The sequence below is a fragment of the Triturus cristatus genome, chromosome 7, assembly GCF_964204655.1.
Source record: "Triturus cristatus chromosome 7, aTriCri1.1, whole genome shotgun sequence".
Lineage (NCBI taxonomy): Eukaryota > Metazoa > Chordata > Amphibia > Caudata > Salamandridae > Triturus > Triturus cristatus.
In genome coordinates this window covers 637747293-637770794 of record NC_140590.1, presented here as the reverse complement: position 1 = coordinate 637770794, position 23502 = coordinate 637747293, and positions in this window count along the sequence as shown.

Here is a 23502-nt window from a genome sequence, read left to right as displayed (position 1 = left end):
GTGGCATGGTGAGTAAAAGAATGATGGATTTAACCCAGATCTCTTGACTGGGGGTGAATGTATTGATTTGTTCTGCATTCCGTCCATCAATTGTGTGTCTAACAGCCGACGTCGTAGTGACTCTGATTGGCACCCCTCAATGATTCGGAGACGGAGCGCATCTTCGTGTTAAAATCATCAAATTCGCAGTATCTTGCTAGGCGCTTTAGTCTAGAAATAAAGTCGCCCATAGACTCATCTCGTTCTTGAGACGCAAGGTTGAACGTGTAGCGTTCGTAATCCAAATTGCGCTTGTGAAGAAATTTTCTGTTTAAGGCTTCTCTCACGTCCGCATACGACGCGGCATTTGCTGGAGGTATTTCTTTGATAATCTGTCTGATGTCTTTACCCACAAAGTTCCGTAATGCTATGAGCTGATGGTCAGGGTTACTGACTTGTGAGCCCTTCATGAAGTCTTCTAAGTCTTCTATCCAGCTCTTCCACTTGGGACCCATGCTATTTCCTGAGGTCAGTACCAGGGGTTCGGGGGATGCAGGAACGTTACCCCCATTAATATGGGTCCATGTGGCATAGCTTGAGCTGGACCTGGCAGTGCGTTTTGTGTGGTGTCAGGCTGAGTGGTCATGATGAAGATACTGTTGGCTTCACTGCTTGCTCTGACAACCCACAGCAGCGTCTATGCGGCTTCAAAGTATGTTTTTGGCAGGCCCAGGGGTGCTTTTTGTTCTTTGCTTGACTTTAAGATGGCCGCTGGGCTGAATGCAATGTTTCCTTATGATGTGTGCCTGACTTCAAGATGGCCGCCGAATGTGACCTCTGTGTACCGGCTTTAATAACTGGGGAATCACTGCTGTGCCCCAATGCTGTGCACTGCTCATTCAGCTGGAGCTTCAGGGGCTTACTTGACAGGGCGCTCTCGTTGCGGGCCAGATTGTGAGCCGATCTGCCTCGCGCACTCACTTTGATGATGACGCGCTCTGGTTTGCAGCTGCAACAGCCTTTGGGCAGCGTTCTCTTCACGGGTGGTTCTGGGGGTGGTGTCCTCTCATCCCACCCTCGTCACCAGGTTTTGTGTCTCGCGCTGAAATAACACGCGGACACGAGCTATGGTTACACACGTCTTTATTTCTTGAACTCTTACCCCGACTGGCGCCCTTCGCCTCGCTTCTCCCTTCCGCTTCCTGCCATGCCTGACTCGGAAGTCACGGACATGGTCAGGCATGGCGACACGACACCTCAGTGGCTGGAAGCATACAGAAAAATATTCGAATATAGGCAAAGATCAAGTTTTCAGTACGTTTGTGGAGGAAAGAGTGACAGTTAGCCTTATTACCGATCTCCATGTCTTTAGGTCTCACCTAGGCAGTGCTTGAGCAGTGTCTTCGAAACATACTATAGTCAGGATATTAAAAAGACACACAGATGATTAACAGAGTGCAGACCAAATCAAATATTCACCCCCAGTCGATAGATCTAGGTTAAATCCATCTTTCTTTTGCTCATCATGCCACCCCGGTTTTGATCCAGCCATATGCAAATCAGTCTTGACCCTGTACCTCATGGGAACAGTCCAGCCCAAACTGCCAAGCCAGGTCCTCCCTGGAGTGGAAACAAGCATCCTGGGACCGGTTTCAGTGAATCACCCCTCATCAGCCAGGCTAGCCTGAATCCAGTGATACAGCGACCCCCGGGACCCACATCTGGGCATACCTGTGAGAAAGTGCCCTCTTTTTGCATGGTAGCCCCCACTTTTTGCTGAACTGCTGAGGTGCTTTGACTGAGTATGCCTTGGGCTCCTGCCAATCAGGTACCCAGGCCATATTTTCTTTCACTAAAACTGCATTGAAAACAAAACTCAATTGGCAGCTCTGGCCACAGGTCAGCCCCTGGTAAATGGTACTACAGGTACCCAGGGCACTGTGACCAGGGAAGACCTCTAAGGGCTGCAGCACTTATTGTGCCACCCTTAGAGGCCCTGTACCATTACACTCACACACTGCCTTTGCAGGCTGCGTGTCTTGGTGCAGAACAAAGTGAAGAGACGACATGGCACACAGAACCCACTGCCCTGACATAGATCAGTCACCCCTCTAGCTGGGTGCCCTATACCAGTGGTGAGCATACAGGTGCATGAGCCCTGTACCCCTTCAGTGTCTAAAACCATTCTTAGACATTGTAAGTGCTGCCATATTATATATATATTGTGCTGGGAGTTTGTCATTACGAACTCTATAGCACCATAATGGCTACACTGAAAACTGAGAAGTTTGGTATCAAACTTCTCAGCACATTAAACCCACACTGATGCCAGTGTGGGATTTAATGAAAAATGCACACAGACGGCATCTTAGAGATGCCCCCTGAAAAACGACCTACCACTAGTTTACAGACTGAGTGGCTGCTTTCAGTTGCCACCACCAGACATGTTTCTGGACCAAAGGTTCGAGAGCCTGCTGCCTTCAGGTCCCTGAAACACTGCACATCCTGGGACGAGGTGCCAAGCTTCCTCCTCCAGGATGGGCAGGGTCCACGAAGCAGAAGCTACAAAGACTTGCCGCCTTTGTGAGCTTCCCCAGGCCACTTACTGCTTTCATCAACTGGTCCCCACTGGTTCTGACCCCCATTTTGGGCGGGAGAGCCGGCGGGAAAAACAAATGAGGAAGAGAGGTGTGCCCACCTCTGCCAATTCCACCCTTCAGGTGGGGGAGGCGAGGTGAAGCACAACTTTCAGTCCCCGCCATCTTGCAGATGGGGGGACCCAGTCAACTAGGGAAAGGCTTATGCTCCACTCCCACTGGAGGGTGGCATAATAGGGAGTGTACCCACCCAGGGGAAGGGACCCATTGGTCCCAACCTTTTTACCTACCTGTAATGCCCCTAAATCTAGTATTTAGGGGCACCCCTGAGCCTTGCTTCCTCAGACAAGAAACCAGAAGAAGGACCGAACAGCCGTACCGAAGCTAACAAGAGGAGGACGCCCACTGACTTGGCCCCAGCCCTACCGGCATATCCCCACCTCGAACCAGCTCCAGCGAAATCCCGGTGTGTCCTGCAGCCAGCAACCTCGAGAAACCCGGAGGACCTGCCTGTCTTCAATCCGAAAGACTCTGTCTCCCATGTACACCGGATTTGTTCAAACAACTGACTCCAGCTCCGCAAGGATCCGCGAGTTTGCACCACTCTGCACCTGGCGATCCTAACCCTAGATCCGGCGACCCCTGACCTGCCTCAAGCCTCTAGCCGACGCCTGCAGCCTCAAACCAGAAGGTCCCCCCAACCGCGACCAGGAGCTGGTAAGAAGATCCAACCCTAAAAAGCACCCCTGCACCCGATGCCCCACGGCCTTGGGTGGCCCTACTGACGGTGCCTAACCAACCCCCAACTTCCCAACTTACCTCTCCAAGTGGTGGTCGCACCCAGAAGACCTTCGTCCCCGAGCCTGCAGTGCTTTTAAAGAGCATAGACTACCAATTGAAAGCTACTGGGCTTCTGACACCAAAACAGCACTCTGCACCTGGCCGCCCCAGTGCCACGTCGCTGAGGGTGCACCTTTTGTGCTGGCCTAAACCCCTATTTACCATGAGCTTAAGTCCAGGAGCTTTGCTCCCACAACTCAGTGGTTTGCTCGTCGGCAGCCACCAACCGGGGGCCCCCATCCCCCCTTTGGATAACATTGGGCCTCTGCACTCTGCACCCGGCCGCCCTAGTGCCGCTGAGGGTGTAACAAGAGTGCATCCTTGACCCTGGGGGACCCCTGAGTTTAACCCCAGAATACCAACTCCCACAACAAAGTACTTACCTGTTAACCAATAACACTATTTTCCTCCATAGGTTAACATTGACTGTTTTTCTATGAAACGTTTTCAAGTGTGGAATTGGAAAATCTAAGAAATCCTTTCAAACTGTAACTAAATAACCAAAACACGTTTACTTACCTGTTTACAGAAAATGTCCCAGTGCAGAATCCCGGTATACTGCACTGTGTAAGAAAAGTAATCTGAAAAGTAACTTACATGATATTCTACTACAAATCCTATACAAAGTATATGTACTGTATTCTGAAAAGCATTGTAATATCAGTAACACTACTTTAATCAAATCAAAGTACATTTACAATTGCAATTCAAACTGTTTACAAACTGCATTACTGCTGTAAAGTGATTATTGCTTACCTGTGCCAGGCTTGCTTGGTTTTAGAAAATAAATTACCAAAATAATATTTTTATACAAAAACAATTGGTCTGAAGATCAGTCTTTGAGTGTGTGAACTTATTTGCTGACTGTGTGTGTACAACAAATGCTTAACACTGTCCTCTGATAAAGCCTTACTGTTCGACCACACTACCACAGCGAGTGAGGTGCTATGTATTTTAGCTCTGCCTACCTTTTGGGGTCTTCTAGACTCTGTGCACACTATACCTCACTATGGTATAGTATATACAGAGCCCGCTTCCTACAATAGCCGGCACACTGAGGGTGGACAAAATGCACAGCAAATCAAACATTCACCCCCAGTCAATAGGTCTGGATTAAATTCATTGCTCTTTTGCTCACCATGCCACCCCAGTTTAAACCCAGCCATATGCAAATCAGTCTTTACCATGTGCCTCATGGGAACAGTCCCACTCGAACTGCCAAGCCAGGTCTTCCCTGGACAGGAAACAAGCATCCAGGGACCGGTTTTGGGGCATCACCCCTCATCATCCAGGCTAGCTTGAATCCAGTGACACAGTGCGCCCGTGACCCATGTCTGGGCATACCCGGCGAGCAAATCAAACATTCACCCCCAGTCAATAGATCTGGGTTGAATCCATTTTTCTTCTGCTCTCCATGCCACCCCAGTTTAGACCCAGCCATATGCAAATCAGTCTTGACCCTGTCACTCATGGGAACAGCCCAGCCTGGACCTCCAAGCCAGGTCCTCCCTGGACGGGAAACAAGCATTCTTGGACCGGTTTCGGGGCATCACCCCTCATCAGCCAGGCTAGCTTGAATCCAGTGACACAGAGAGCCCGGGACCCACGTCTGGGCATGCCTGGCGTACTTAGGCAGAGAAAGCAAAAGACACACAGATGATGGGCGGATTAGAGAGTAAATCAAACATTCACTCCCAGTCAATAGATCTGGGTTGCATCCATCGTTATTTTGCTCACCCTGCCACCCCAGTTTAGACCCTGTACTGGGATGAATGTTGGCCATAGTGCAACATTCTGTCCATCAATTGTTCTTTTTGCAGTATTCAGGATATTGGCATTAAGCTCTACCGACTTTCCACCCATTTTTTTTTATTGGCTCCTGTTCTTTGTAAATGATGGCTTTTCCTTGGTCATTAGGCTTAGTAGTCCCTCCTTAGTACTGCCTTCTCTCTTCTTGTAATCTCCAACGAGGACACCTCGTTACATGTGTTGTTATTCCCTAGATTTTTATTACAGCCTCAGAGCACTTGTTTCTTATAGGGCTTCAGGCAGGACACACACTTGGTCCTAAGCAAGGTTTGCAGTGGTCACTTTACTCACTAGCTCATCTCACATGTATATGAGATATTCTATAAATTTCCTTTCATCAGCTCCACACAGAGTACAACCTAATACGGAATTAACATAATAATTATTTTGTCACATTTCAATGCTACTAATTGTATACATGGACATAGCTACTTAAATGTACTTGTGGTACTGTCTTTCATGCAATGCATTATGGGTTGGGTGGATTTACCATATCTTCTGCAAGATGCAGCACCATATGTGGCCAAAAGAGGTCCCGTGGGACTTCTTTTGGCCACATATGGTACTGCACCTTGAAACATTGCTAGGTAAAAAAAAAATTGCCATTTATAATGCCAATAACTCAAATTTTGCAGGGAGCAGTACTATATGTGGCCAAAAGAGGTCCTATGCACCCTGCAACATGGCTATGTAGAAAAACATTGGCATTTATAATGCCAATAACTCCAACTCCAACAAATGCGAGACCAATTGTATTTCCAATGCAATAGGTCCTGCATTTGTTAAGGTTAGAGCGGTTGTGTTGAAAATGACAATGTTTTTACTTTTGTTTTTTTATACCATTGGCAATAGTGCTATGCACATATAATAACTCCACTGTAAATAAAAAAACAAAAGTAAAAAACATTGTTTTTTTCAACACCAACAGCTCTAACTTTAACAAATGCGAGACCTATTGCATTGCAAATGCTTGTTTTTACGTCTCGGCTAGACAGCGTCTCTTCGAGCCATGTTGTTTACAATCAGTGGGCTACAGCCTGCTATTAGGCTTACCATTTGTTTACTTGAACGTCGCTCTTGTATGCTTCGTTCCCGTTTGTCCATGGCATGCATGTGCCATGCCTCTTCTTTTTTCAAAATTATTTTTATTGATGACCATGTTACACATACAATCATTTTAATAACATTATCAGTGACGAGTATGCCTGCATCTTTACATTTGGTCACAAACCATCGCGCGTAAATGTGCTGCAACAAGCTGTTTAGTCGAACTTTACTCAAGCTGCAAGGGGCTCTGGTACTGTTCCAACCATGGGGGTTCGCAAATTCCTCCCCTGAAATTGTTCCATTTTCCCCATATCTGAGTACACGTTTTGGGGCACCCCCTCGATTCTTATATTGTTCACTCCATCAACATGCACCAGTCCATGTCCCTCTGCCATTCTAAATATGTTGGTGTCTCCTGGGCTCCCCACATTTTGGCAATATTCTGCTTTGCAATCATATTACCCTACGTTACCCAAATCCTCCCTTTGCTGTTTAGATCTGTGGGTCCCCATATGTTCAATAAACACAACTTTATAGTAAATTCTATTTTGACTTCCATTACTTCCTCCATACACTTTATCAATCCCAGCCAATATTTCTGAATATTTACACATTCCCAGATGGTATGTGCAAAGGTGCCCTCCTGCCCACATCGCCTCACACACCCGAGTCGGTCCTATAGTCCATCTTCACTAGTGCTGGGACAGTAAGATAAATTCTGTGGAGGATTTACAGTTGTACCAATCTGAGTCTGGAGGAGATGGCAGTCTCGTCCTCCATGCCGGCCACATCATGTTCCCATCGAGTCTGGAGCCGGATCAAAGGGTCTGACATATTGGTAATTGTTATACGTCATGGAAATAGATTTGAGTCATGCCTCTTCTTCTGTTTGGCCCTACCCTAGAGCATGGACCATGTACTTGTGTACACCCATTGCTCCCATTTTTAGAGCTACTTTTTTATTCCTCTTGAAGCACTCCATACGAGTGTTCATGTTTTCACTCACTCCGTCTCCTCTCGAGCCCGATTGCATCTTTCCTCCTACAGCCGGCCCCTCCTCCCTGTTGCTGTGAGCTGGCTAACCAGGTTCGAGTCTTGGTCTGGAAATCCTTATTTAAAAAAAAAAATGTTAAGGACATAGTTTGCTATGCATGTTTCTACTTTCCAAACAAAACGGTGTGGTTTATGTGATTTTATGGCTCAATCAAATATCATTGTGATCTGCATGGCTATAATAAAGCAACGCCGGGGGATTTCACATGGCAATTCCGTTTTTTAATAGTAATGTACAACACCCTTTACAGTTTCAATTCCTGAACTGTGGAGCCAAGATTTTTCTTTGTACGTTCCAGTTTCCTTACTAGAATATTGTTCTTGCCAGGTATTAGCAACTTACTTGCATTCACTTTCTAAAAATAATAAAACCTTACAAAAATACAGTTTGCAAGATGTCTTTATCAGAATCTAACAAAAAATTCCAATAAGTTTTGATAAGGTGTAAACACGGAGATGAGGTTTCACGAGGTTCAGTGTTCACTGTACTCCCAAAATGTATGTTGCTATCAAAGCCTAATCTAGCAGGAAGTGCAACACAGAGGCATTCCTTGCTGCTGAGTCACTGAAGCTAAATGTAAAATCTGTCATACAGTAATCTAACCAGAGAATTTACCATTATAGTAAATAAATGCAGAACGGGACTAGATTTTAAGTCACCCAGCGCTCTTCATTCAGGCTTTCTTTACCCAGGCGGAGACGTAAACTTCCATCCCTGTTGCTCTGCCCTATTCCCACCCGCATCACTGTTGCTTCTCCACCCCCCACTTGCCCCATCCATGTTTCTTTCACATCCCTATTGCTTCTTTCTCTCTCCCTCCTACCCCATCCATGTTGCTCCTTTCCCCGTCTCACCCGACCCCATCCATGTTGCTTCTTTCCCCCTCTCACTGACCCCATCCATGTTGCTTTTTTCACCCTCACACCAGCCCCATCCCTGTTGCTTCTTTTCCCCTCACACCTGCTGCCCCATTACTGTTGCTTCTTTTCCCCTCCCTCCCTCCCTCCCGCCCCTTCCCTGTTGCTTCTTTTGAATCCCTGTTGCTTCTTTTGTCCTCCCACCCGTCCCATTCCTGTTGCTTATTTCCCTTCCCACCCGCCCCATCACTGTTGCTTATTTCCCTTCCCACCCGCCCCATCACTGTTGCTTCTTTCCCTTCCCACCCGCCCCATCACTGTTGCTTCTTTCTCCCTCCTACCCGCTCCATCTCAGTTGCTTCTTCCCCCTCTCACCCGCCATCATCCCTGTTGCTTCTTCCCCCTAACACAATCACAAACACCTGAGTCTGAGAAGAGTTCAAGAAACCTAGCTGTACAGGAATGTACCTTCTTTAGTACTTATCTTTGCTGGTCTTCCCCAATAATCCTGTTTGTAACCTCAGATCTTCTGGGCCACAACTGGTAACTGTCCCTAGTTTATGCAGAGCCCACATGGAGGGCTGTTCTTTTTGGCTTCCTCACCACAAATTTGTGGAATTCCATGCCAGACTTTCTAAGAATGGAAGCAGATCTACAGCTTATGATTCTAGGCAAATCACCTAATGTCACAGTGCCTACCAAAAATGAATGTGTACTTGAGTAATGTAACTTAGGTAAAGTTCTCCAATACCTTCGGGTTGAGTTTGGGCTGTATAAAAGTGCAAAAAACAAATAAATTACACTGTGACACAATCAGTTTTAGGTCTCGGCTAGACAGCACATGCGCTGTCTCTTTGCACCCGTGTTGAGTTCATTGTCCTGCCCCTCCTGGCACTAAAAGCACTATGTTGTGGCTTGCGTCGTAGCGCTGTTTTCAGTGACTTTCAGCCATAATGAACAGCAGATGTGCTGCTAGACAACATTGCTAAAAGATATTCACATTGACAGTGCCAATAGCTTGGGCACTGCCGATGCCTATTGGTCTCTGTTTTCCACTTCGTTAGTGAGGCATAGCAACAGGGCTTTAAGTGGGATGGCAAATTGCCGGGGGAGTCAAGGGTCTTAGGCAAATGTATTTAAGGGCGTGGCTTAAACATGCAAAGTAAATTTCTTGGATTTCCATAGTTTGCCACCCGAATAGTATTTTGGTTCCTGTGTGAGCTTTTTGTTAATTAATCCAGATACCCACCACAACAACTAACATACACCTAAAACCATCCAGGAGTATTGGCTTAACCAATGCTTGTTATCTGTTTAAATAAAATAAGTAACAACAATTATTTTGTTCTAAATAATTTAATATTTGAAATGTTTCAATTGACAACTTCTGGGACTGTGAATTAAACATTACTAAGGACTGGTGAAGGGGTAGTGGTCTTCAGAGGGTAGGGTGTCTTCTGAGTGTTATTTTCACTCTATGGTAGACATGTATGTACTTTTTCTCTCCACATCTCATTCTTCTGCATATCTTACACCTCACCTCTTTTCTCTTCAGCAACCTCTTTTTGCTTTCTCCCGAAAGTATATCCTAGCATCTCCTTCCGTTCACCACCCCCAAACACACAACTCACCCACTCACCTGTGAGCACTGCATTTTCTTTTACATTTGCTTTGTCAATATTTTGACAACTGTGTACTTCCTTCACACGCATTTGTACAGTATCACAATTTCAACTGGAATATTTTATCATTGGTTTGTGCGCTCTGCAGAGAGGCCAAGGATTGGAGTACCATGAATTCTGAACACTTCTTTTACCCATTGACAGGCATAATGAGAAACTCACACTGCCTTCAGCCTCAACTCCAGAGCTCAATTGCCCGTTATGAACACCTGGAGGCATCTCAGCTTAAAGGATGCGCTGTACAAGAGTAATGTACTTCACGGAAAAGAATACACAAACACAACATCAAGGAAATAGCTAACACTCTTAGAGAATGCAAGATAAAGTAAATCATGTGAAATGGGGGGTGTGACCAAGATGACGGCCATGGCATGTGCGTAAATAGGAGCTCCGCACCGGGCCCGATATCTATCCTGCTTTACTACCCCACATCCCAGCTAATGACGACTCTGCTTGTCGCCTGCACGCAATCTATGAACGGCAGGCAAGATGGACTGCCTTTTTGGCAAGATTGAGTGGCACCCCCACCCGTTACGCTCCAGCTGCGATCAGAGCCAGGCCTTCTGCCACAGCCAGGCCATGACCCTGAAACGCAGGCTCTTTAAGAGCAATCCTTCAGTGTGCACCGCATCACCAATTGACTCCAGGGCCCTGGAACTGTCTGGTGCTGCATACGCGTTTCGACCTGCGATCCAGGTTGACTCTGGCCGGGAGCTGTGACTGCTGAAGGTGAGGTAGGTGAGGCGGGCTGAACCTGCCCAACGACTACCCGATGCCCAGTCAGGAGTGTTGGGGCAAATGAGGTAATATCCCCGAGGACCCACACCGAGGATTGTGTTGCGTAGCCTCGCGGACCCCTTCTACCTCACGAATCATCTACTCCGGACGTGCGGTGTGGAGGTGATTGGATCGGCTGCATCCCTTTGTCCCCCTCCCCCGACTAAATTCATACTGAAGGCCTGTGGTGGTCCACGCTGCAGCATCACTTCAGCCTGGCTTGCCCGCATGGTCCATGGTCCTTCCTGGACGCCACCAGCTGGAATTACTGCAAGTTTCCGACAAGTGCGCTGACCCTGGATTACCCGTCTGAAGGGCGACTGGCAAGAACGGCTCGCAGTCTACCCAACAGAGCCATGGGCATATCTGGGCCCATAACTATAACAGGAAGGGACCGCTCAAGATTCACCAGCGCACAATAAATGAAACACTATCCTGGAGTGCGGTTGGGGCCTGCTCCCTTTATCCCCTTCCCTCACTGTAAGAGAAGTGACACCTTGCATTATTACCGCAGGCTACAACACACTGCCTCTGCAGGTCACTGTGAGCCTGCAGTCTGACCGCTCAGCTGACACTTTATTCGTTACACTGTGGTCCGCTCACCCATGTAATTCATCTTAGGGCTCCCCGGTGAGCACGACCTGCTGCACGTGAGCTCCCCCAGTGAAGGATGGCGTGCCTCATTATTACTACCAAGGTACCCCCTTGGACTTAAGAATACTAATCATGGGGCACACTACATGCCACGCCCTTGCCACGGTGTGATGCATATTGTTACCCCAGTTGAATCTGGGAGCTAGTGCTACCTGGTCGGATAGCAGTGGGGCTTCGCTCCGCGGGGGAGGACCCGTCGCTGGGTTCTTCCCTCCTCATTATCACTTATTGTCCTGCATCTGCCGGACCTGCCAGTCATTAATCCAAGCAATATACCTACCTGAGAGCCCAGACTGCTTGTTCTCATACTCTCTCAGTAGACTTACTCTGGTGCCCGTCAATGATGGTGAAACCAAAGTCCAATAAGCCACTGCCACCGGGCAGCCAGGATACAGACCACACCCGCGGATAAGACCCTTGGCAGCATCTAGAGAGAATGCTCTTTGCCTACTCTGCCCAATTTGATAAGGTCCTTCAGGTTATCATGGACACCAAAGCCTCAATGGAGACCCGCATAGATTCTGTCACGGTGGAGGTCAAAATGCTGCGAGCTGATCAGCGCAAACTTGCAGAGCGAATGGAGGAGACCGAGTCCACGCTAGCAGCGGCAATGCCTTCAATGCAGGACATTCAGGAATGCCTGAAGAATGTAGAAGCTGCATCACAGAGCAGAGGACGATGAAGGTAGATCACGACGTATTAATATTCGCCTGATGAGATTTCCTGAGCGCACGGATGGCCCACGTGTGGAGTTGTTCTTGGAGGAATGGCAGGTGAAGAATGTTCTGGACGACAAGGTGCCTGCCTTCTTTTCAGTAGAAAAGGCTCATTGTGCTGGGATGACACCCTCACCCGGGGGCTCTTCCACACTCCAACATAGCGCGGCTCCTCAACTACTGTGACCGCGGCCTACTCCTACAATGCTTCTGCACGAAGGGTCCTATAGCACACGAAAACACCCACATCACAGCATATCCTGACTTCATCATGGAAGTGCAACGCCAGTGTGGGTCGTACTCCTACATTAAACGACGCTTCCGAGAACTGAACCTGATATATGCCATTCTGTTTCCTGCCAGGTTACAAGTTGTTGATGGCGACAAGACTCACATTTTCCACTCATCAGAGGACGTGTGGACATGGCTCCACAAGAAAGACATGCTATCCTTCCCCTTCTTCAGATCAACATGAAAACAATTGGTTACTACCAAAACAGAGAAGACGCGGGCCCCGCACTCCAAGGGCGCGTCCATCCAAATCCGAGCCGCCGAGGAACGGGCCAGAGTGGTGGGAGAAAACATCCTTCACAGAACAAACTCCTTTGCACCTCTCTGAGATGACAATCCCATTGGAGTCAGGTAGTTCACTCCCTTCCGGCATGGGGGACAGTCAGGGTTCGAAGGTCATTCCCAGATCAGCAAGTGTTTTGTGATTATGTCTCTTGGAACTGCCACTTCTCTGGTGCTGCAATGTATGTATACATCGCTAAATAGACCGATGGGCGGCAGGTAAGAGGTGGAATGCACGGGATTGTGGGGTACTTATAATCAGGGCCTGCATTGAGATACACCCGAGCAATGTTACCACCTCATCAGGGCCACAGACTGCAGCAGACTTTATTTGGTGTCAAGCCACTCTCATGCTTCTAAGTGTACTCTAGCATTGCTTGTTTTCTTTTTCACAGTATATTGATGTGGTGTTGTAGCACTGGAACTCATTGTCAGGGGCACGACTGACAAACACTGTAATGCAACAAAAAAGCTGTTAATAAAAACATTTGGGAAAAAAAAAATCATGTGAAATATAAACAGAAAGTAAATCGCTGACCGTGGCTTACTTTGATTTTTATATTCATTGTTCATGAATCAATCAGTTTTTATGCCAGTAACGTTAAGGAAGGGTAACATAGGACCCTAAAGGGACCCCTTTTCAATGTTAATGTTTAATTACTACTGGGTATGAGACCCTGAGGGACTCTGCTCACGTAACGGCCTGCGCAGAATTGGACAAGCGACAAAATTCATTGTGTGAGCAAAGCCGCATGTCTGGCTTGGTTCAAAGAGTCGAAATACAAGCCAGCTGCAGAATCTTGGCCAAGCAAATCAAGAGTGCCACTTCAGCGACCTTACCAAACAAAGGTTTTGGACTTCCAACTGCCAAGCTCTTGGTCGACCTAATGATCACTGGAAAAAGAACGCCAAAGGATAGCTCAGTCGGGACCGGCCAATACTTGGAGGATCAAATCGAGACAACCGGAAAAATCTCTTCGGCTGCAAAGACAAGGGTCTCCTCATGCAGGACGTCTCCTCAGCAAAATTCCACTCTCCCGTCAAAACCACTCCTTTGGACGGCCGCGTCTCCGATGAGGACCCACGTGTCAGGTGACAACTGTAGAAACGTGCTTTTCAATGAGCAGGGGTCACCCTTCTCTGTCCACGGGTCCTTAGACCAACAAAATAGGGATTGACACTGAAGCTGGAATTCAAATACCACGCTTATTAATCACTCATGAGTGGGACTACGTCCACACAGCACTCTCAAGTGCTGCCTGAGGTAGTAAATTGAAGTCACAGAACACAGGCCTTATATACAGAGTTTGTTGCAGAGTAAGCATGTAGTTACAAATAGAAGGTACAAGCATACACAGGAATAACTACCAACAAACATGGACAGATGGGCGATCACTTAGTCAGCAAAGTGGGAGGGGGAGCAGGAGTGCTTATGGCAGCACTAAGAGATTGACAGTTGAGTCTGAGACCAGGTGTTCTGGCAGCTACAAACTCTTTAGCATGCATATTGATTATAGCTGAGTCAGGAAAGCAACTAAAATAGACTGCACAGGCAGGGAAAAACACGAGCAGCAGAGGATGGGAGAATTACAAAGCCAACAAAATGGATGCCATAACCAAGATGGTTTCAGCTTATGCTAACAGTAATTATTTCAGATTTCCACAGACGACCCTTTTAGCATATGCTGAAGATATCTTCGTATGCTTTTGGAGTACGGAAAACATTGTGCACATCTATCTGCATTAATTCTGTAATTTCGTGGTCCATTGCCAAGCGAGCATTTACATTTGTGACATTTCGTTTAGTCGGTATACATGAGGTACAAGTAGAAATACATAGGGAACAGAGCATTGGGCCACATTGAATACATAGGCAACAAGTAAAAAGAATAGCAAAAATTATACATAGGGCTGACAATAGTTTCCAACCCCATACAGTAAACATGTTCCATAGCCATCCAGTCAAAGTCCAAGTCCCTGAATCCTGGTGGATTTCAGTGGCTATTTTGTGCATCTTGGAGATTGCATCAAAAACAGAAGGGGCGTGGTCAGGGATATAAACGCAGTAGCTACTCCCAATGATGCGACATGTTCCACCACGTCAGCCAGGATGACATCAAGAACCATCCTATTTTGGAGCGTCACAATTCTCGCAATTTGTAGTTCTTCTATGATATTTCCAAGCGCCATTGCTGTCTGATTGGTTACAGCCTATACAACTCGTGTCAAACGTCTGATCTTTCGACTGTTTAAGGCCGCTCCAACAAATAGTCCCAAATTAAAGTCAATATACTGCTGTAGAGCAGTATCAGTTTGATCCACCTCATCATTGTTTATTGTCCCCTTGAATCGACTCTTAGAAAATTTCATTATACAGTTTATAGTCTTTATGGTAGGATGCAGGTGCCAAAAACACAGGTGGAAGCAAAAAGGACACATAGCAGATACCGGACCAACCAATAGGTAGATGATAATAACCTTTACTTCCGCAAATGAAATAGGTGTTGTCTGAGGACAAAAAACTGCTATTGTTCATTCCAGTAATATTTAACACTAAAGTACAGTCACTTTTTCCCACAGGGATATTGCCAATACAGCTCACACAGAGATACGCTCGAGCTCTAGTAACAGCAATAACAGGAGGCCCATTTCCCTTGATGGTTCGAGTGTTGGGGAAAACATAGTGTGTGGAGGAATTTCCTCGACGATACACCTCCATTTCCCATAGAGTTCCTTCAGCTTGTGGATCTCCTTCCTCATCAGGGTAACAGACTGTATTCAACTGAGCGTTAAGTCTTCTTACATCAGAGTTAGTAATATTAGTGATATGAGAAGCCCACAATAGTGCAAACCAGAATCTGCAGGAGCCATTATGTGAAAACGGCAAAGGAATAAAAGGTGTTCCTCCCTACTTCTGATGAGCTGGCATCTTTCCACATACCCAGCACTTAGTAACGTTCGTAGCATTGTGTGTATGGTGCAACATCTGAATGAAAGTGTTATTGAGGTAGGACATTCTGTACTTCTGCTCATGATAAGGAAGAGTAAAGTAGTGATGTTCAATGGGGACAGGAGTAGTAGCAGTCAGTAGATTTCGGACAGTAGCTACTTCCTCTACAATCCATTTTATTATAGCAACAGTAACAACAGTCAAGATAAGTCCAGTAGCAATCATTGTTCTTTTGCTACAAACTCTTGCAGCATTTGGTTTCTTCTCCTTAGGCATATTCATTTCATCGACAAACAACAAAACAGATGGTGCCCTAAGGTCCTGGGCAGACGTTGGTTTCTTCACTGAGATTGAGATGAGTAGTCACTAAAAGGTTACCCCCCTTTGTAACTCAGGCTTTCACTACCCAGGACAGTGGCTCAAACTGTCTTTTTCAGCAATTAAGTGTCTTTCTTCCTGGGTCGCAGCTGATATCGAGATGTACCAGTGTCTTTTTTCCTGGGTCGCAGATGATATCGAGATGTACCAGGAATCGTGGGGTCCGGGAAGACTTCCTCAGATCCTTCAGTTGTCCTTTCTCAGTGACCAGGATATCGCGGTGATTTGCCAACGCAGCTGGGCTCACTAGGTCTTGCAACACTTTGACAGTGTGTCGCATGGACCCAGTTCTTCCGGTTCGTCACTCGAACTGCAGTCCTGGTAGCCAGCAGCACCTGCTCAGGGCTTACCATCTTGGTGCTAGGGAGCTGGTCCTCTGGAATGACTTTACGACCACAAAGTCACCAGGGCGCAAGCAGTGGCCCTCACTTTGCAACCAGTCTGGAAGAGTCTCCCGAACCTGTTGATAAATAGAAGACAAACTGTCAGTCAACTGAGACAAATAGTCATTCATCAATACATAGGGTACAACATGTATAGGACGTGGCTTAGGAATCCCCCAAATATTCATTGGCCTTCCGAAGACCAACTCATATGGTGTGAGGCCAGATCTTGTATGTGGTATTGATCTAATGGATAGCAATGCTAAAGGCAGTGCACCAGGCCATTTCAAAGACGTGGAAGCCTGTATCTTGGACAATTTTAATTTCAGGGTATAATTGTAACGTTCCACTAGTCCTGCTGATTGTGGATGAAAAGCAGCATGAAACTTCTGCTTAATTCCCAACCCTTTCATGAGATACTCAACAACTTACCCAATAAAGTGGGGTCCTTTGTCACTCCACAAAACTCTGCAAATACCGAATTGGGATAAGAACTCCTTGTAGGAAAGTGGCTCTGTATATACTGTTCCCAAAAAGGTACAGTGTGTACAGAGTCCACAGTCCCTAGAGGTTTGGCAGAGGCTAAAGTTAGATATAAACTTACTCTCTAAAGTGGTAGCTTGGTCGGGCAGTAAGGCAGTATCAGAGGACAGTGTAAACCATTTGTTGTACACACTCAGTCAGCAAATGGTCTCACACACTCAAGAACTGAACTCTAGGCCAATGGTTTGTATATAAAAATATATGGTTGTTTTATTTTAGAACCAACAATAAGTATCAAAATATACTTTCTCAGAATGAAATGCTTTAGTTGAATACTTTGCAATAGGCAATTGACTTTTGAATGCAATGGTTACAGTTTGTTGCAATAGGCAACACAATTTCAAACACAAGAATACATTGAGCTCAATGGGAAATTTAAGTTAAATGCAATTGATTACTTTCAGGATTACTTTTCTAACTCCAGGACTGGATCCTAGATTCAGTCCTGGGACAGTTCTTGGAAACAAGTGAGTAAATACGTTTTAGTTACTGTTGTGATTTTTAAGCAATATTTTGGTATTTTAAAAGATGACACTAAGAAAATGTTTCTAATGAAATCACCAATGTTATCCTATGGGAGGAAATTCACTTAGCAGGTAAGTGGGGTTATTGTTACTTTTTCTAGCTCAGTGTTGGATCCTGGATCCAGCACTAGTGTACCACCTGTAAGCAGTTGAGAGAATGCGTTTAGGTTATACAGGCGATTTTTAACGAATATTTGTAAGTTTGCAAAATCGACACTTAGAAACTTTTTCAGCAAAAACTAGGCAATGTTATCCTATGGAAGGAAATTCAAGTTGCAGGTAAAGTATGTTCTCGTTACTTTTGTAATCCAGTGCTGGGCTCCTAGGCTCAGTACCGGGACATCTATCTAAAAGAGGTAAGTAATTACGTTTTCACAGTTGGCACTATTTTTAAAGAATATTTGTAGTTTGCAAAAATCGACACTTAGAAGAAATCTCACAAAAAAACAATCAATGGTTTCCTATGGGAGAAAATTGAGTTAGCGGTAAGTATGCTTGTAATTACTTTTCAGGGTCAGTGCTGGGCACCAAGATCCAGCACTGGGATCTCTCCTAATAGCAGGTGAGTATTTTCGATTTCATTACTCGGTTGATTTTAGGTGAATATTTTAAAGTTTAGAAACTCCACACTTTGGCTGGTTTCACTTGGAAATTCTCCTATGTTACCCTATGGAAGAAATGTGAGTTATCGGCTTTTGGGTAAGTACTCGACTGGCAGAGTTAAGGTGCTGGGCATAGACTCAGGGGTCTCCCAGGGTCAGGTAAGTACAGTTTTTGCACCCTCAGCGGCACAGGGGCAGCCGGGTGCAGAGTGAGTTAGGCCCAATGTTATCCTATGAGAGGTAGGGGGGCCTTGGTTGGTGGCTGCTGGCTAGCGGGCCACGCGGCTGTGGGAGCTGGGCTCCAGGCCACTTGCTCACGGCAAATGGGGAAGTAGGTAAGAGTAGAAGTTACACTGCCAGGGCCACTCAGGCGGCAGGGTGCAGGGTGCTATGAGCCTTCGGGCGCTCAATGAATTGCAATGGAGAAGCTCAAGAACGAACAAAGGCTGCAAGCTCGGGGACGAAGATGCTTCAGGTGCGACCACCACTTAGAGAGGTAAGTTGTGTAGTTGGAGGATAGGTAGGTACCCAGGAGTTGGGCACAAGGGGCCGCAGGGGTGCCTTTTGGTGGCGGTTGGGTGGGTCCCTGGTTCTGAGGCTGCAGGTGTCGTCAGGAGCGTCGAGGTGGGTCCTTGGGTGCCAGATTCAGGGTCAAAGTTGCCGGGTGGACGTCCTCGTGGTCTTTGTCCACTCCAGCACAGGCCAGGCGTGGCGGGTGCAGAGTGTGCAGGGTTTGCGGTTCCTGGCTGATGCCAGGGGTCAGTTACTTGCTTTGAGCAGTGTCACTGCTCGTGGGAGTCCCAGATGCTCAGAGTCACAAGGTAGCCAGTCCTCCGGGGTTTGTGAGGTTGCTGGCCACGGGGGAAGCCAGGATTTAGCAGGAGCAGGTTCGAGGGTCGACAGGCCGGTAGGGCTGGGGCCAAAGCAGTTGGTGTCTTCCTCTTTTTTAGCAGCTACACGGCAGGTCTTCTTTCTTCTTGATCTTCTTTGCGGTTTCGGAATCTGGATCTAAGGAAGGAAGGTTCAGGGTGCCCCTAAATACTAAATTTAGGGGTGTTACAGGTAGGTAAAGGGCAGGGACCACTGGGTCCCTGCTCTGGGGTGGGTACACCCCCTATCCTGCCACACTCCTGTGGGAGGGGGGCAGTGGCCTAGTCCTGATTGGGCAGGGCTCCCCATCTTCAAGATGGCGAGAGCCCGGAGATGTGCTTCACCTCGCCTCCCCTACCTGAAGGTGGGGTTGGCAGAGGCTGGCACACCCCCTGTCCTTCCTTGGGGTTTCCGGCCAGTCTTCCCACCAGAGTGGGGGTTTGGAACCGGTAGGGGCCAGTTGCTGAGTACAGCACGTGGCCTGGAGAAGCTCACAAAGGCGGCATGCCTTTGAAGCTTCCCCTGCCCATCCTGGGGGAGGAGACCTAGCACCTCGCCCAGGATGTGCATTGCTGCAGGCCCAGGAGAGCGGATGGCTCTCTACCCAGGGGTCCAGCAACATGTCTGCTGTGTGGCAGCCTAGGCAGCACCTCAGACCAGACGTGGATTGTAGGTTAGGTTCAGGGGACATCTCTAAGATGCCCTCTGTCGTGCATTGTACATTAAATCCTGCACTGGCATCAGCGCGGGTTTAATGTGCTGAGAAACTTGATACCAAACTTCTCAGTCTTCAGTGGAGCCATCATGGTGCTGTGGAGTTCGTATTTGACGATCTCCCAGCACCATATACTCTTAAATGGCAGCACTGCACTTACAGTGCCCAGGAATGGACCTGGGTACTGTAGGGGCACAGGGCTTATGCTCCTGTACCCACACCACTGGCATAGGGCACCCAGCTAGAGGGGTGGCTGATGTATGCCAGGGCAGTGTATGTTGTGGGCATGGCACTCAGGGATGGGTGCCATGTCGACTCTCTGTTTTGTCCTATACCCAGACACTCAGCCTGCAAGGGCAGTGGGTTTGTGTCAGGGTACAGGGCCTCTAAGGTTGGCACAGTAAGTGCTGCAGCCCTTAGAGGCCTACCCTGGTCACAAGGCCCTGGGTACCTAGTGTACCATTTACCAGGGGCTGACATGTGGCCAGGGTTTGCCAATTGGGGTTTTAGGTTTCAGCACAGTTTTTAGGGAAGAAACATAGGCCCTGGGCACCTGATTGGCAGGAGCCCAGGGCACATTCAGTCAAAGTACATTCAGCAATTCAGTAAAAAGTGGGGGCATACCATGCAAGAAAGACGGCACTTTCTCACACTCCTTTAGGAGCACCTTTGCTGTAGAAAGAGCTGTATTATCTTTCGTAGCGTATGCCTCCACCCATTTACTGAAGGCACATATCACTACCAAGACATACTTCAGGTTGTTACAGCGCTCAAGCTGGGTTTAATCCATTTGCAGTACCTCAAACGGTGCAGTAGGTATTGCAAACCCTCCTGTTGGAATTCGTGTTCCTTTTCCAGGATTATACTGGAGACAGATCAGGCAGAACCGGACTATTTTCTTAGCCGTACCGACAATCTCTGGATGATCCCAAACTTGCATAAGTTGCTTTGCTATTGAGGATGCTCCAACATGTGCCGGCCCATGTGCCATGTGAATCATAGGGTGTAAATAGGCCGTGGGTAACTTCCATTTGGTCATTTCTTTATTCCTCCAACAGCTCTCATCATCCAATGCTCCCTCCTTGGACCATTGGTCTAATTCATCAACAGAGACAGATTGTTGCATGTCCAGCACCTCTTGCCTAGCATCATGCCAACGTTCTTCGTGTGACTTAACTACATATATAGATGTGGTATGTCACTGCATTGCGGTCTCCCGAGCTGTGTGATCTGCAAAGGCATTGCCTGCTCCTATTTTATAAGTCACTTTCTTGTGTGCGCTACACTTAACAATTGCTACCTTCTTAGGATAGGTCAAAGCAGTAAGGAGATTTTATGTACTAATTCCCCATGCACTATATGTGTCTCATGTGAAGTAAAAAAGCCTCTTTCTTTCCATAACTGCCCGAAGTTATGAGCCACGCCGAAGGCGTATTGGCTATCAGTGTAAATGTTAACACGCAAATTTGTACCAAGCTCACATGCTCTTGTCAGTGCTATCAACAAAGCTGCTTGAGCTGACTTTTGTGGGATGCGAGCCGTCTCAACTACTGTCTGAAGTGTTGTAATTGCACTAGCAGCAGATGAAGTTCCATCAGGCAATTTCAAGCAGGACCCATCAACCCACAATTCCCCATCAACACTAGAAAAAGGTATATCTTGTAGGTCAACACGACCCTTTGTGTGTTCTTCAGTAAGGGATATACAATCATGTAGCTCTTGTGTCTGAAACTGGGTAGCTGGAAGTGGCAATAATGTAGCAGGATTCAGAGTCAAACATCTTTTCAACGTGATATGAGGGGCCAAAAGTGTCAATTCATATCCTGTCAAGCGAGCACTAGTCAGATGCTGTGTCTTTGTTTGATTTAGCAAGGCATCAACTGAATGAGGTACTAACACAAACAATCTATGTGACAAGACTATTCCCTCACTCTGACGTATGGACACAGCTGCTGCTGCTACCGCTCGGAAACAACCAGGCAGCGCGCGAGCAATTGGATCAAGGACAGCTGAGAAATATGCACAAGGACGTTGTTTATCACTGTGTGTCTGTGTTAAAACCGAGAGGGCACAACCTTCCCTCTCATGTACATAGTGTGAAAGTCTTAGTGTAGTCTGGAGTTCCTAATACTGGTGCCAAACAAAGAGCTTGACGTAGCTGTTGGAAGGCATTCTGGCATTCAGTAGTCCATGGGAGAAGCATCAGAGTGTCTTTAGTCAAAAGGGCCAACAAGGGTTTAATAATGTTCGAGAAACTAGGGATCCACTGCCTACAAAAGGAAGTTACGCCAATCAGTGCATGAACGTCCTTCTGAGTACGGGGCACAGGAGTGTCTAAAATGGTCTGAATGCAGTCTGGTGTGAGTGCACGTCCCTCCTTAGACAGGAGGTGACCTAAATAGGTAAGCTGCTGTCTTTAAAATTGCAATTTGTTCCAAGAGACTTTGTGAAGATGAGAGGCAAGAAATGATAATAATGACAGTGTTCCTTTTTTACACTGTTCAGGGGTATCGGCAGCCAGCAAGATGTCGTCGACATATTGAATAAGAGCCACCCCTGTCGGGACAGGAAAAGAATCAAGCTCCCTTTTCAGTGCCTGACTATAAATGCTAGGACTCTCTGTATACCCTTGTGGAGCTCTACAGAATCTGTATGATCTATTATTCAAAGTGAAGCCGAACAAATAACTGCTGTCAGGGTGAATAGGTATTGAAATAAACACATTTTTCAAATCAATTACACTAAATGTAGTGGCAGTAGGAGGACCCATAGTAAGAAGTGTCGTGATGTCAGAAACTACCGGATATTGGGGCACTACGATTTTGTTAACCTCCCGCAAATCAATAAGGAATCTGTAAATTTTAGTATCAGTGTCTCTTTTCAAAATAGGAAGAATAGGGCTATTACAAATGTTAAAATGGACTTCTTCCACAACCCTCACCTTGATCAAATCCTGAACAATGTGCGTCAATGCTTCTTCGCCTTCCCGAGATATTTTATAGTGGGGCAATCGCGGCAATGAAGCACCTTCCTTCACTTAATATGCACTGTTGGAATAACCATTTGTCCCACATCAGTATCTGATGTAGCCCATAAAGTACTAGGGAACGAAGCCAAAGCAATATCTTTTTTAATGAGACAAGGCCTCCCAACCATTGTATAGTTATCATTTAAAATAACACGCACACCTTCTGGGGAACAACATATTGTAGCACGAAAATGTTTAAGCATATTGATACACACAATGTTATCTAGCGTGGTAGTGAAAGCAAAAACGGACATGTTGCAGTGAATTTTTCAAGACTAAATGCAAGTGGCTGTGACAGTGGGCTAGATGAAGGTGTCCCATCGAATTCTATCGATGTTATCTTTGCGCCAGACAGGGGAGCCCTAGGAACCAATTTTTTAGACAGAGCACTACGAGTAGCTCCTGTATCAACCAGACACCGATCAGTAGAGCCCAAGACATTTGCATCGACATAAGGACCTTTCTGATCTACTGGGACCTCAACCGGTTCCTCACCCCATCCTAGGCATTCCTATGCATAATCCGAATCCCCAAGACCATCAGCCGAATAATCAAACATTTGATATTGATTTCGTCTATCAAAAGTATTAGAATAATTTGGCCCATGTTCAACTGCCTCAAACCTGGGACGAGTTCCTATTCCTCCCCTATTTCCTGAATTCCATGGGTGTCCTCTCATACTTCCTCTACCCCGTTGATACTGCTGACCTCGCAAAAGGGGGCACTCAGAACGCCAATGTCCAATCTCTTTACAATAAGCACACTGATCAGAAGACAAAGTTGATCAAGAGAAAGGGGGTACGCCAGGGGTATATACTGCACGTCCGCCTCTTCCACCACCTCTGAATGGTGGACCATATACTTGAGCCAACACAACTTTCGTTTTTAACTCCTTTGCCCTCTTATCCTCTTTGCTTTTTGCTT